Consider the following 15,822-nt stretch of genomic DNA (forward strand, 5'->3'; position numbering starts at 1 on the left):
GGGAAAGTCTAAGAAATTACATTGCAAGACTCTAAGGGGAGGAAATATGCAAGAAGATGAAGTTACTGGAGAAGTTACGACAGTGCAAAGAGAGGATGGTGAGCATGCTCAGTTTCCTGCTTAGGTGCAGAGAAGATGATGTGGTGTCTTTTTTTGCCAAAACTAAACACCATATAACATCTAAGGCTGCTAACAGAATCCAGCATTGCGCCAGTATGGGCCTGGTAGGGGAAAGGATCCGTGATATGGGGCATAGACTGGACGTTACCTCTAGGGATCTGCTTCGACTACACCTGGATTTGGCAAACAACTTAGTACCAGAGGACTGGAACAGGATGGACGGTATGACATGGTTGCTGATGGCACGCATTAAACACAATGCTACAGCTCGACAACTGGCGAAATTTGAGAGCATGAATAAAAAAAGTGCAACAGGCACATGATACTCACAAGGTGGTAAATTTGAGTGGTTGCCCATTAGAAGATGCCACCTTAAAAGTGCTCGGAAGGGGCCTCAACTTTGCAGTCACTCCTAGAAACCTGCCAATCCCCAGCTTCATCAACTCTGTGGAAATACCATCAAGTGTTGCAGAAGAGATTTGGAGAGAGATGTACAGGGCACTCACCAAAGCCAGACCACCCAAAACAAACATTTCAAGAGATGAGAGGATGGCCTGCAAGAGTTTGTGGGAAGATGAAAGCATAGTGGTGTTACCAGCAGACAAGGGGAACTCTACTTTCGTACTGTTGAAGGCCGACTATGAGCAGATCAGTCAGCTTTTACAGGAACCTGCTTACAGTCCACTAGAGAATGACCCCACCGATAGAGTGGACAGGAAAACCAGAGCTCTGGTCAAGGAAACAGGATGGTCTGAGAAGGTTGTCAAGTAACTGAAAGCTAAGGCACCAGTACCACCTAGATTACATGGATTGCTCAAGGTCCATAAAGAGAGTATACCGTTGCATCCTATTGTAAGCAATATTGGTGTAACCACCTATCCTACAGTCATGCACATTAAGAAGATGTTAGCACCGTATGTGGGAAAGTGCGTCCACCACATCTGTAACTCATCAGACTTTGTGGAACGTTTCAAAAACCTACTAATCTCTACCACAGACATCATGGACAGCTTTGATGTTGTGTCTCCGTTCACTAGGATACCACTTCAGGACACACTCGATTAATCAGTGAAAAATTTGGTGGAGCTGTCTCGGACCTTTTCAAGCATGTCTTAACCTCGACCTCTTTCCTATGTGGAGGTCAATTTTATGAACAGACTGAAGGAGTGGCGATGGGTAGTTCCTTATCTCCGGTAGTTGCAAATCTGTTTATGGAGAGATTCGAGGATGAGGCATTTATGACCGCTGCCTACAAGCCGACCTATTTCTTTAGGTACATTGATGACAGGTTTGTCATCTGGCCACATGGTCGGAAAAAACTGCACGAGTTTCTTGACCATCTGAACTTGATACACCCCAGCATTAAGTTCACAATGGAACTAGAAAATAATGGTCAACTTCCTTTCCTGGATGTCCCGGTGAAAAGGAAGACAGATGGCACATTAGGCTATAGTGTGTATAGAAAACCTACACACACCGACTTATACCTACAAGCTGACAGCTGCCACGATCCGGCACAGAAGAATGGGGTGCTGAAAACACTTGTTCACCAAGCCAAAACACTGTCTAACTCAGACAGCTTTGCAGCAGAGTTAGAACACCTACGGCAAGTGTTCGCAGACAACGGATACTCGACAAGGGACATCCGCGAGGCGCTAAACCCCTCCACGTGGCCTGATACTGAGGGAGAAGAACAAGATAAAGAGACCAGGATGGTAGCCTTTCTACCATAAGCAGGACCTATATCTGCTAAGATCAGCAGAATAATGAAAAAGTACAATATCAAGAGCGTGTTCTGCCCAACAAACAAGATCATCAAAGTGTTTCTTGGAATGGTTAAGGATGATCTCGGATTGTGAAAACCCTGTATCTCCCATATACCATATGAGTGCAGTATGTCTCACATTGGCCAGACCACCAGGACCGTAGACATAAGATGAAAAGAGCACCAAAGGGATACCAGGCTATGACAAGCCACTAAATCGGCAGTAGAAGAACATTGCTTGGAACTTGAGCACACCATGAATTATGATAAAACCAGGATCTTATCTCAGACCCCCATATTTTGGGATAGTGTCATCACTGAATCAATTGAAATAGAGATTGCAGAGAACTTGATAAACCGGGAAACTGGATACCGACTCGGCACGGTGTGGAACCCAGCTTTGGACCTATTACAAAAACAACGGAAGAAAACACAAGACCAGAAGAATGACGGGGGCACTGGAGAAAGTCGGAACAGTCACCGACAACAAACGCAGCCTGTCAACAGTGCGAGGAATGAGCCCGGCTGGCACGGACCTAGTAGGAAACGCCATGAAATGGCTGCCACCGGGGAAAACAGCGGAGGTTGGCGCGGACGGAAGATGGGACATCTGGCGACCGACCGACACGGTCACAGTGGGAACGGATGGTGTAGGGAATGCCAGACACGGTCCAGATATAAATACGGGACATGGTCAGCCTGTTGTTCAGTCGCAGAAAGCACCTGATGAAGACGCCGAGGTACAAAATCGAAATATTGTGTTAGAAAAACGCAGACCACCTACAATACACCCGATTCAACGAGATGTCACAAAATCGCCAGAAAAGTCTAAGAAATTGAGTTCATTCCAGTTATAAAACAAAAATTATTAGTATACTTATGAAATGACCATATGGCATTAATAGCTAGGACCTAGCCTCTGGGGTTGTTTGGCTGCCTGGGCCTGGTATAAGTCTTTCTATCTGGTGCCACTTCAGAGACTTGCACATATTTGTGATGAAGACAATACAAACACCCAGTTGTGAAGAAAATTTGAGTCAGCCAGGAATCGAACCCAGGACCCTGTGATCTACAGGCAGTGATGCTAACTACTTGATCACCAGCTGCAGACAATGAACATGTGTACAAAACCCATAGTGCATTTGAGTGGTATCTGCCTGTAGTAGCATTACAGCCATGTGACTTTCAGGTGTTTGCAACAAAAATTTCATTCTGCGCTTCTGAATGCTCACTCCATAGATATTCTTACTCTATGGTCACATCAATACATTGTTTCCTGCACATATATGAAATGTACTAACTCTGGATGCACATAGAAGAAGTCATCTATATTTATCCAAAGACTGGGTTTATTAATTTCCCAAATTTGTTTTACTGTGGATTCTCATAAAAACAATATCTCTTTGTCATGTCAGGTTTAAGGGTACACAACAAATACAAGAGGGTGCCACCAACAGAAGCACAACCACTCACCCAGCACCTCTCGGTTCCGAGAAGCAGCCTGCAGATGGCGCTGACAAATTCAGATCACTTTCTGCTTCCATGCCATGTCCACCTACACATTGCACACATCTGCCAACAATGTGGAGAGCTGCCAAAGGGAGTGCTGACTACACTGGTTCTGCCTTGTACTGGCAGAGATGGATATCTTTCCACCAGACACAAAACACTATGTACTACAGATACTCACAGTTACGATCGAGCAGTCTGACAGTTCAGTAACCGCAGCCAGCTCAATACTGCTCTTGCAATTATGCTATGGAGCGCAGTTCTGTGAGATCCACTGAGAAGACAATGTTACAACTTAGCAGTTGCTATTTACAGAGTAGTGGGACAATCGTGAGTGTCTACAATATTACATTCAGTTATAATGACATTATTATGGGCTGCTAAAAGACAATAAATTTATTCTGATTTCACTGTATTAAATATAGCATATCAAGTGCTGTACACCAATTGTACTAAAGATAAGTGCTGTTTTGTGACATACTCTTAATAAATGTTACTGGTTATTCTTTATTGTTTTGCCACATTTCTGTTCTAGAGCTGCCCAGTGAAGCCTGTGTAAGTTGATACCTATCAACATATGATATGTCACCTTAAAAGAGCTTTTGCAGTAAAACAACTTTTATGCTTCCATGAATGTTTTGGGTGAATTAATAGTGGTATTCAGTTACAAGATTCTCAACACTCCTACTGTAGGCATCGATTAAAGGAAGATTTTGTCCAATTCTGCCTCATTCTACTTTCTTTTAGATGCTTCCAGAAAAATCACCCACTGTCTTCTTAATTTCCACCACAATTATCTGTTTGGCCTATGAATATAGCAAAACTGTTCTAACATAAAAAGACAAAGAAGGATCTGGCAACCATGTCTGAGACATATATTGTCATAGACTAATTATTCTCACCTCCTGGTTAACTGTTCCTTGCTGTGCTAAATCTTGGAAGCTTTTCAGTTGAGCTGCAGCTTCTTCCTTTCTTCCATTAGCAGCCAAAAATATGGCATAGTTCAAAGGTATGGAAGCATCTGTTGGGTCCAGGCGTGCAGCCTGTTCAAAAGCCTTTTGAGCATTGTCTGGATCTCCCAGTTTCTTCAAGGTAACTGTCCAACAGAGAAAATTGAAGCATGTACTTTTTAAATGAACTTATAAGTATAATGTAAGATAATATGAAAAAATAAGAGAAAGGACACAGTACAGCACTAACTGTGAACACGGTGCAGCACTGGTTGTGAACTGCAATACCCTATCACATTCCTTACATCCTTAGTGTTAAGAAGGAACATTAAATTAAATCAACAAGTGAAATAACTAGTGTGAAAGGCAAGTGAAAGTCTTCACTATGTTATATTTCAGAAAATTCTACCAAGAAAATATAATCTACTATAGTGATGGTGATACACGAATGACATCCTCTGCTTAGTAGATGCTCCAGACTTGAAGACAGAACAACTGCACACACGGGTTCCCGGGTTCAATTCCCGGCGGGGTCAGGGATTTTCTCTGCCTCGTGATGACTGGGTGTTGTGTGCTGTCCTTAGGTTAGTTAGGTTTAAGTAGTTCTAAGTTCTAGGGGACTGATGACCATAGATGTTAAGTCCCATAGTGCTCAGAGCCATTTGAACCATTTGCACCAACTGCACACAGAGATAAACACACTACATAAAAGAGAAGATCACTTCAGAGAAAGAAGCAGGTCAAATAAACTTCCTAAATATATCTATCATACAGAAAAATAAGCAACACTCATTCAGTATTTACAGAAAACCACCACAATAGACACAATACCACATCAAACCACCTAAAACCACCCACAGTCTCAAAAACAAGCTGCTCTCAGATACATGATCCACAGATTGAACACAGTGCCACTAGATTTCGAACATATTTTTGTACAGTTTTAGTCTCATTTTTTGGTTTTTAGAAAATTATTTTGCCTGTATTAAGACAACTGATTTCAAACAGTTGAAGATATTTTGTCAATGCTTTTAAAAGGATGTTTATTGAGTCCTTAAGTTTGTGAAGAAAAAGTAGGTAGCATCTGCAATAATTTTAGAATAAGTAAGAGAGGACCACAAAACAATTCAAGAAATGTCATATTGTGACAAGAGTACAAAAACTATCATTTTTATATATTTTTTTCACACCCGCAATTTATCACCTGTGGGACTTCAGGTATATTAATGCAAAGTCCAAGTCCAAATAAATGCTAACCATTAATTGTCTGTGGTTCTTTGAGGCACATCTGAATTTTTTTTAAGTTAAATGTAATAATAATTTCATACAGTATTTCAAACAGACAACAAAGTGCTTTGTTAAAACAGTTAACAAGTAATTCATATTCCATCAATCGATTATTTATGTTCCATCAAAGCTCTTCCATTATCACATTTGATGTGTTGGTGAATGTGCCAACACCTTGTAGATAGAGGAGGCCGAAATGCACGCTATCTAACGCAGACGGGCGTGAATTCTGGAACAGGATAAGTAGTGAATTCTAATAAGAAAAGTATGCAGCTCCTCTAATACTTAACTTTTATTTATCCTTGTTGTGAATACAGCATTCTTGATGAGACATTTCATACGATAACTATCAAACTATGTAAGGCTAATGTCGCCTTGCTAAGTCGTAGCCATTAACTTAGCTGAAGGCTATTCTGTCTCTCGGCAAATGAGAGCAAAGACTTCGTCCGTATAGGCGCTAGCAACGTCGTCGTACAACTGGGACGAGTTCTCGTACGTCTCTCGAGACCTGCCGTGTGGTGGCGCTCGGTCTGCGATCACACAGTGGTGACACGCGGGTCCGACATGTACTAATGGACCGCGGCCGATTTAAGCTACCACCTATCAAGTGTGGTGTCTGGCAGTGACACCACATTCCTCCCCCGCAAATCGGCGAACGGTCGTGTTATAAGGCTTCCGCCCGCCGTGGGGAGGACCCCATGTTGACGTATGCAATGAGGTGGGGATCCTAACAACAGGCGAGGCTGTGCCACCCGCACCCGGCCATTCGGTCCAAGGGGAGCTAGGAAACGCCTGAAAACCTAGTCCAGGGTGCACGTCAACATGCGGTGTATGCGCCCGTAATGAGACAGGAGGGGACGAAGGGTCGACCTCCATGTGGTCGGGGCACCCGACGGGCGAAGACGACATCTGGTCCGGAGCGGGCAAGAGTTCCATGGCGGAGGACATCTGGTCACGGGAAGCGAGCGGCGGCGCGTGACCCAGGGAGGCGCCAGGCGGTTGCAGCGACGCGTCCACTGCGGGCGGCGCCGGCGGGAGAACAGGCGGCGGCGGCGGTGCGTCGCCATGAGGCAAAATGGAAGGCAGCGTCGGTAACACCTGGGGATGAGGCGAGCCAGTAGATGGGTCCCCAGGGCGCTGACCGGACGGCACCGTCGCTGAAAGCATACGGGGAGCGGCAGAACCCAGGCGATGACAGAGGCGCAGCTGATTGAGATGCCGACGCACCTCACCAGAGGCCCCCAAAACCAAATACATCGCGCGGCCGAGGCAGCGAAGAATGCGCCCTGCGAGCCAACGCCGTGAACTGCGATAGAAAACAACGTCGCCAGGAACAAAAGCAGTAGTCTGCCGCTGCACTGGAACCTGATGCGGCGGATGCAGCAAAGCCATCAAGGTTCGATGAGGACGACCATGGAGCAACTCAGCCGGCGAGCGACCATCGTGGGGCTGAGAGCGATACGAAGACAAAAAGAGCAACAATGCGTCCTCCCTAGAATGCGACTCTTTCAACTACAACATCTGTGACTTGAAAGTCCGGACCAACCGTTCAGCGGCACCGTTTGACTGAGGCGAAAACGGCGCGGATGTCAGATGTTGAATACCATTGGCCTTGCAGAATGACTGAAATTCTGCGGACATGAATTGTGGGCCATTGTCGGAAACAATAGTCTGCGGAAGACCTTCAATGCAAAAGATAGCGGACAACGCTTGGATGGTGGCAGATGACGTCGTGGAAGACATCCGGACAACAAAAGGAAAATTACTGAAGGAATCCACCACAACCAACCATCGAGCATTCCAGAACGGACCAGCAAAATCGATGTGCAAGCGTTGCCAAGGGGAAGTGGCTGTCGGCCATGCAAAGAATATCCGCGGCGGGGCGGATTGTTGTTCGGCACACGCCACGCAAGAAGAGCACATATTCGTAATCGCAGCATCGATTCCGAACCAAGTACAGTGCTGACGAGCAAGTTGTTTCGTACGCACTATACCCCAATGTCCTTGGTGAAGAAGCCGTACGACAGAGGACTGTAACGAACGTGGGACCACGACTCGGGACTGATCATTATCCGAACACAACAACAAAACACCACGTCGTACAAAAAGTCTCTCCTTGTGAGCAAAAAATCGGCGAACCATCGGATCCTCGATCCGTGACTTTGACAAGGGCCATTGCGTAGCAACAAAACGCAAAACAGTAGCAAGGACAGGGTCAGAAACTGTGGCCGTAGCGACACGACGAAAATCAATCGGAAATGAGTCGACCACGTCATCAGTTTCCGCATCAATGAACATGCAATCAAGTTCGGAAGAATCGAATGCTTTATCCGCAGCAACAGGCAAACGGGACAACGCATCAGCGTTTCCGTGCTTAGCAGTGGACCGATACAAGATATCGTAGCGGTACTGCGAGAGGAAAAGAGACCAGCGAATTAATTTCTGCGCTGTACGTGGAGGTACAGGCTTGTTCGGATGAAAAAGCGATGTCAACGGTTTGTGGTCTGTGATGATGGTAAAGTGACGACCATACAAGAAATCATGGAACTTAGTAACACCAAACACGAGAGCTAAAGCTTCTTTCTCTATCTGGGAATAATTGCGTTGCGCAGACGAGAGCAATTTTGAAGCAAAGGCAATAGGATGATCATGCGATCCATCTTTGTGCGCAAGCACAGCACCGATCCCGAATTCCGATGCATCTACCATCAACAAAAGGGGTTTCTGGGGATCGAATGGCGTAAGGCAAGTATTTGAAAGCAACGCCGATTTCAACTGGCGAAAGGCGCGTTCGCATTCCGTCGTCCAAACGAACGGAACACCTTTACGGCGTAAGCGATGAAGCGGAGCTGAAATGGAAGAGGCATGGGGAACATATTTATGGTAGTAATTAATTTTTCCCAACACACTCTGTAGCTGTTTCACATTTTGTGGCGAAGGTAACTCCTGTATGGCACGGAGGTGCTCTGGACTCGGATGTATGCCTTGGGCATTAATTACATGTCCCAGATACGGTAAGTCACGAGCAAAAAACACACATTTGTCCTTCCCCAAGCGAAGACCATTTTGTCGCAAGACCTGAAATAACGTTCGTAGGTTGGCCAAATGTTCGGCTTCTGTCTTTTCGGAGATCACAATATCGTCCAGATAGTTCGCAGCAGTAGGGACCGACGCACAAACAGTTTGTAAATATTGCTGAAACAATGCAGGGGCGGATGCACACCCGAATGGCAGTCTTTTGAAGCGGTACAAACCAAGATGCGTGTTAACCACCAAGACGCGCTGGGGTTCTTCGTCCACTGGTATTTGCAAGTACGCATCTGCTAGGTCCAATTTCGAAAAATATGTTCCCGGGCACAGTTTGTCAAAAAGATCTTCCAGGCGGGGCAAAGGAAAAGTAGCAGTCACAAGTTGTGGATTCACAGTTGCCTTGAAGTCCACACAAAGTCTCAATTTTCCGGAAGGTTTTGGCAAAATTACTAAGGGTGAGGCCCAGAGAGAAGCCTGCACACGTTCAATTACACCTTGAGATTCTAAATCGTGTAATGTTCTTGCGACCTCATCACGCAATGCGTGGGGAACATTGCGCGCTCTGAAAAATTTTGGTTGCGCGTTTACTTTTAGTTCCAAATGTGCTTCATAGTTCTTAGCGCAACCAAGGCCCGGTGCAAAAATGTCTGCAAATTCTTCACATAGACGAGAAACACTGGCGGAAGGCACAGTCTGGTTCACTAATAGGACCTGATTTACTATAGACATGTTAAACAATTGAAATAAATCTAAACCAAACAAGTTCACTACTATAGAAGAACGAAGAACGTAAAATGACACAAGTTTTGTTTGTCCCTTGTATGCGGCAAGAAGGCTGCACTGTCCTAACACAGGTATCTGCCGTCCTAAGTAACTATTGAGCTGAACATTTGCGGCATGCAACGGAGGTTTGCCCAGTTGTTTGTACGTGTCGTAATTGAACAATGAAACTGCAGCTCCGGTATCGAGCTGGAATGGGATCACTTTGCCTTCAAAGTCCAAGTCTACAAAAAGTTTATTGTCCTGCTGATGACAAGAGTGACCTTCACGTGCAATTTGAATGGATACAGGTACAGAAGCACGTGCGACTTTACGGGATTTCCGGCGACGTCGACGGACACTTTTTGTGGGACGAACACTGTCACCGTTAGATAAAGTGGCACTGGACGGGGTGGAATTAACTACATGAATGTCCATGGGCGAAGGTCCACGAGCCTGAGTGTCCCTGGTTCGAGTCCGGCGCGAAGCAAAGGGCCTGGAATGGTTTTGATTGTCGGATCTTAGCTTTTTCTGGCAAACACTTTGAACATGTCCTTTCTTATGACAGTAAAAGCAAATAGCTTGGCGTGACGGGCAATTGTCACGCGAATGTCTAGTTGCACACCGCGGGCATGATTTGAGCACGGCATTGGCCTGCTTACGCGGCACACGTGTTTGCGAGCTAGGCTGCAGCTGCTCGGACGTGCGCGAGGGCTGTTTAACATCCCGTGCTGCGCGCCCGGCGGGCCGGTCAATGCGACACACTGCTGGTGAAGTTTCAAATGATTCCTGAGCAAAGTCAAGTGCGTCTTGCCTATCCAATATGTCTATCACTTGTTGAAGGGAGGGATTAACTAGTTTCAAAATCTGTTCCCGTATGCGAACATCAGAAACGTTCTGTGCTATTGCATCACGCACCATAGTATCTGAATACGGAAGTCCACATTCACATGCAAAATCACAATCCCTAGTAAGTCCTTGCAATGTTGCAACCCACTCCCTATTAGTCTGACCGGCCGTACGTTTGGTACGAAAGAACATATACCTTTTTGCAACTACATTAACTGTTTCTTTGAAATAGGCATCTAAAGCAGACAAAATTTCTTCGTAGGACAGAGTTGCTACGTCTCGTCGGGGAAACAATTTCACTATCACACGGTAGGTGGACACACCGACACAAGAAAGCAAAAACGGCTGCCGCTCATTACCTTGAATTCTGTAGGCGGCTAGATGGAAGCCGAACTGTCGAGACCATTCTTGCCAGGTCTCGTGGGTTGAATCAAAATTACGGAAGGACGGTGCAACGGCGTGTTGTGGCTGCGGTAGCGATGAAGCGGCGGCAGCCGCATCGGTTTGCAGCGCACGTTGACCCTGGACGAGCTGTCCCAGGGCATCCAATAACGCCTGCGTCTGCTGATTCTGCAAGGGATAAAATTCGGACAGTACATCTGGCGAAGCCATGACACAAGTAAATGTAAGCAATTAGAAAGAACACTTTTCCCTCGTCGCCAATGATGTGTTGGTGAATGTGCCAACACCTTGTAGATAGAGGAGGCCGAAATGCACGCTATCTAACGCAGACGGGCGTGAATTCTGGAACAGGATAAGTAGTGAATTCTAATAAGAAAAGTATGCAGCTCCTCTAATACTTAACTTTTATTTATCCTTGTTGTGAATACAGCATTCTTGATGAGACATTTCATACGATAACTATCAAACTATGTAAGGCTAATGGCGCCTTGCTAAGTCATAGCCATTAACTTAGCTGAAGGCTATTCTGTCTCTCGGCAAATGAGAGCAAAGGCTTCGTCCGTATAGGCGCTAGCAACGTCGTCGTACAACTGGGACGAGTTCTCGTACGTCTCTCGAGACCTGCCATGTGGTGGCGCTCGGTCTGCGATCACACAGTGGCGACACGCAGGTCCGACATGTACTAATGGACCGCGGCCGATTTAAGCTACCACCTATCAAGTGTGGTGTCTGGCAGTGACACCACAACATTAACAAATAATTTATGCTTTTTGTAGGGCAAAATTTCTGCTTTAGTTTTATTTCTTTATCACAATTGCAGTTTCAACTGTAGAGTCATCTTCATTTGGAAAATTTTGTGCTTAAGCACATATAAAAAAATGTAAGCATATTTTAGCAAATACAAATATTTCACACAATAATGAGAATAGTTTATTTCCAACATTTCTGCAACATCAGCACAAACCTTAGTAAACCAGCATGTACTATCACATATGTAAGATTCTCACCTGGATTACAAATTACTCCTTGGGTGAAGAACATAAATAGTTTCAACTGCACATAATAATTCCTGGCGGAATACCTGAGGCTAAGTTGATATGTAGGAGTGCAAACGTATGAGTTTGTAAATGATGATGTGGAGTAACACCAAAAATCTTCTAGTAAGTACCAACAAGCAAATTGAGACTCAAATTTTGCTACTATTCAATTGACTAAACAAAACTGAATCACTGTTTAGTGCTGTATATGTTGTAACTGCGACCATTCCAGTCGTGGAGTTGCCAAGAACGAAGTGAGGTGGGACCAAACGGGAGTGGCCCGTCAACAAACATATGAACGGGAAAGGACGGACATGAACAACAGCGGACGACCGAGTAAGACCTTACGACAACAACATGCAAGAAGCAACAGTCATAAGCGACAACTAAACGAATCTACAATGTCCACTCGTAAACAAAAACAAAGTACAGTAAACACAGTGTCTGTAGCCGAGATGCCGACAGACTCACACGAACATCAAACTGCTTAGCAGGTGCATATACACAGGATACGGTACATCGCTATTGGCTGCTGGGACCACGTGCTCCACCATGGTGCCCTCAGGTTATACGTGGGTCAGAAGCACTCGCAGCCATGGCTTACGGCGAAACGGCTGTAGAGACCTCTAGTGGTAATCGAGGTCCATGCCATCTGGTGCGGATTCGAAACCCGCAGCGCTCAGTATCAGAGTATACACTTATGTATTAAGTTTAAACAGTGATCCAGTAATAACAATATGAAATCTCCCAAGTAATATGAGCAAGCAATAGGTTTACATTGTTTAAACATTATCTGAATTAAGTTCTTAAGGAATGGATCAGAAAGTGTGGAGGAATGGTTCTTGATATATATAGAGATTTCCTACTTAATTTATTATTCACTCATAATCAGTTAATATTGACTGCAGAGGACTATGATACAGAGTACATGATGGACAAAACTTTAGAAACATACAATAAAGCTGGACTAACAATATTCGTTTTCCTAAAACAAGATTATCACAAATGGAAAAACTACTGAGGCATATAAAAAATATAAAAATCTAGGAGTTGTACTCTCAGATTAAGTTTCCCATAAGCAAGAAATAAGGCAGAGCTAAACAAGCAAACAATAATCTGAAAAACATCTTCTGGCCAGATGAAATTAACAAAAAGAAAAAGGTTTTATGAATCAAGAACACAAAACCTTTTTACAAGGAGTGGAATCCTGGGAAATAACGAAACGAGATAGAAGAAGACCTGAAACTGTGCAACTTGGTTTTTTGAGAAGAAGTCATAGAGTATGAAGGCAAGAGAAGATCCTAAAAAAAGAAATCAGGAAATGAATGAAAACTGCCATGTACATCACTGAAGAGAGGGAAAATGGAATTTAAAATGGTTTGGGCATATGGCCGAAAATAGTACTATGTTGGCAACCTCCATACCAGAGATCCTGTGCAGAATGGTAAAATCACATGGAGGAGATATGCAATGAAGAAATTTGAAAGACTTTATGCATGGACCAAGAAGGATGGATACGATGTGGCGAGAAATGGCCTAAAAAGCTGTGGACAACTCACAGAAGAAACTAGTTTTTCTCTCTCCATTGTTAATAGAATTTGCATTATTTCTTGCCTTTTCCCCACTCGACAGAACATTCCAACATCTTTCGAGTGTGCATCTGGGACAGTATAATTTGTTCTACACACACACACACACACACACACACACACACACACACACACACACACACGTGTGATTATTAAAATGGATGGTCTGTGTTTTAGTCTTAGATGCATAAAATTTTATCTATGACTGATCCTCTTGTTGCAGTGCTGACAGTGTTGTCTCCCAAGCACTCGCATTTACTCCAGGGTATTGTGTCAAGTGGTTTAAATCTAGCAAGCTACTCATTTTGAAGATGGCTGTAATGTTTTCAGCCAAACATCGGAAGAAGAAATAATTTTAAGCCAGATGAATGCCTGAAAGATGGTGGAATAGAAATTACTCTCTTTCATGACTGAAATCATTTGTGCCATTAAAATAATTCTAAATATTGGTATAAAAATTTACTCTGTTTTCTGTTCAATGGATACATCTGGTTTCCCCATATATTTGAGCACATTATGCAGGAAACTTGCACATTTCTCATAATTTATACAGAGAGTGATATATTTTGGGATGATACATAATGGATTGGTTCAGCTGTCGATAACTGAAGTTTATGACTAAATGAACCTTCATTACACCAGATTGGTCTGTGTCAAGAAAATCTCCACTCTTGGGAAGTGAATCAGAAACAACTAAGTAATTTAGCAACAAAGTTAAGAATATTTTTACTTACTTGCACACCTTTTTTTCAGTTGATTAATATCTAGAGGCTAATTTGTATTAAAATCACTCAAACCTTCATTGCACTAATTGTTAGTATTACAATTATTATTTGCATTGCTACAGAATTACTCACTTGTTACATGTAAGTCTGACACACAAATTACATAATTCTTGTTGAGCTGTGTGATATAATGTCATTATTTCACTTATCACTGTAATTTACAATATTTGCAGACCATGTCTGGATTTCTATGCACAAAACACCTCTTGCCCTTTATCTTTCATGTATTGTTCAACATAAGATTATTTAAAATAAAATAAATTACTGGAACCCTGAACATAATGGTAAATGAACACAGGTTCATGTAGATGGATTGCAAAGTAATCTCTGTAGTGAGGTTATTTTGCCTTCTTCATGTTTCATCCCCATTCTCTAATGATATTAGTAATCTGTTCTCAAACCATCAGAAACTGTTGCAGCATTCACCTCACCATTGCTCTGAAAATATGGAAAGTAGTTGGGTACCCATAATATGCTGAAACTATTCACTGACTAATATTGATGCAAAGTAAATATAACAGTTGTTTTTAACAAGTTGTCTGGGTTACTAACTTTTGAGCATGCAACTGGGAACTCATCGTTTCATATGATATTTTGATAGAAAACCCTCAAGTCATTGTTAAGGTGAGGCAGTGACAGACTTATGAGTGTAAATTCATTACTGTTTATCACATGACACTGTAAAATTATGTGATATACAAATATACAGTAAAATATCAGAGCATGTGGATCATAGATGACAGAATCAACAGAAAAAGTGCAACAATCAGAGGCAAGAAATGCATCATACATGAAACTGCACAAACACACAGAATAAATAATTATTATTATTATTTCTTTCCTTTCTCAGACATTATGTCTGGTTAAAAATGGAAAGTGACGCAGACCTTGATCAAGCGTGACTTCCTTTTAACTGTACGTTATGTGTTACATTGCATTTAGGAACTTTCTGGTAATTGAACATGTATCAATAATTACAGATTTCTGTAGTTGTATATATACGTTTGGATGTATTGCGTTGATGTACTGGTGGATATTGTGTGGTATGACTCCTGTAGTTGATAGTATAATTGGTATAATGTCAACTTTATCCTAATGCCACATGTCCTTGACTTCCTCAGCCAGTTGGAAGTATTTTTCAATTTTTTCTCCTGTTTTCTTCTGTATATTTGTTTTATTGGGTATGGATATTTTGATTAGTTATGTTAATTTCTTCTTTTTATTGGTGAGTATGATGTCAGGTTTGTTATGTGGTGTTGTTTTATCTGTTATAATGGTTCTGTTCCAGTATAATTTGTATTCATCAATCTCCAGTACATTTTGTGGTGCATACTTGTATGTGGGAACGTGTTGTTTTATTAGTTTATGTTCTATGGCAAGTTGTTGATGTATTATTTTTGCTACTTTGTCATGTCTTCTGGTGTATTCTGTATTTGCTAGTATTGTACATCCGCTTGTGATGTGATCTACTGTTTCTATTTGTTGCTTGCAAAGTCTGCAGTTATCTGTTGTGGTATTGGGATCTTTAATAATATGCTTGCTGTAATATCTGGTGTTTATTGTTTGATCCTGTATTGCAATCATGAATCCTTCCATCTCACTGTATATATTGCCTTTTCTTAGCCATGTGTTGGATGCGTCTTGATCGATGTGCAGTTGTGTTGGATGATAGGGGTGCTTGCCATGTAGTGTTTTCTTTTTCCAATTTACTTTCCTTGTATCTGTTGATGTTATGTGATC

General features: G+C 42.9%; 1 pseudogene; it reads right to left on the reverse strand.

Moving 5' to 3' along the window:
• LOC126263050 (Bardet-Biedl syndrome 4 protein-like) overlaps nt 1-15,822 on the reverse strand; it is a 102,647-nt pseudogene that overhangs the window by 34,101 nt on the left and 52,724 nt on the right.

This window comes from Schistocerca nitens, chromosome 6 (assembly GCF_023898315.1).
Source record: "Schistocerca nitens isolate TAMUIC-IGC-003100 chromosome 6, iqSchNite1.1, whole genome shotgun sequence".
Taxonomy (NCBI): domain Eukaryota; kingdom Metazoa; phylum Arthropoda; class Insecta; order Orthoptera; family Acrididae; genus Schistocerca; species Schistocerca nitens.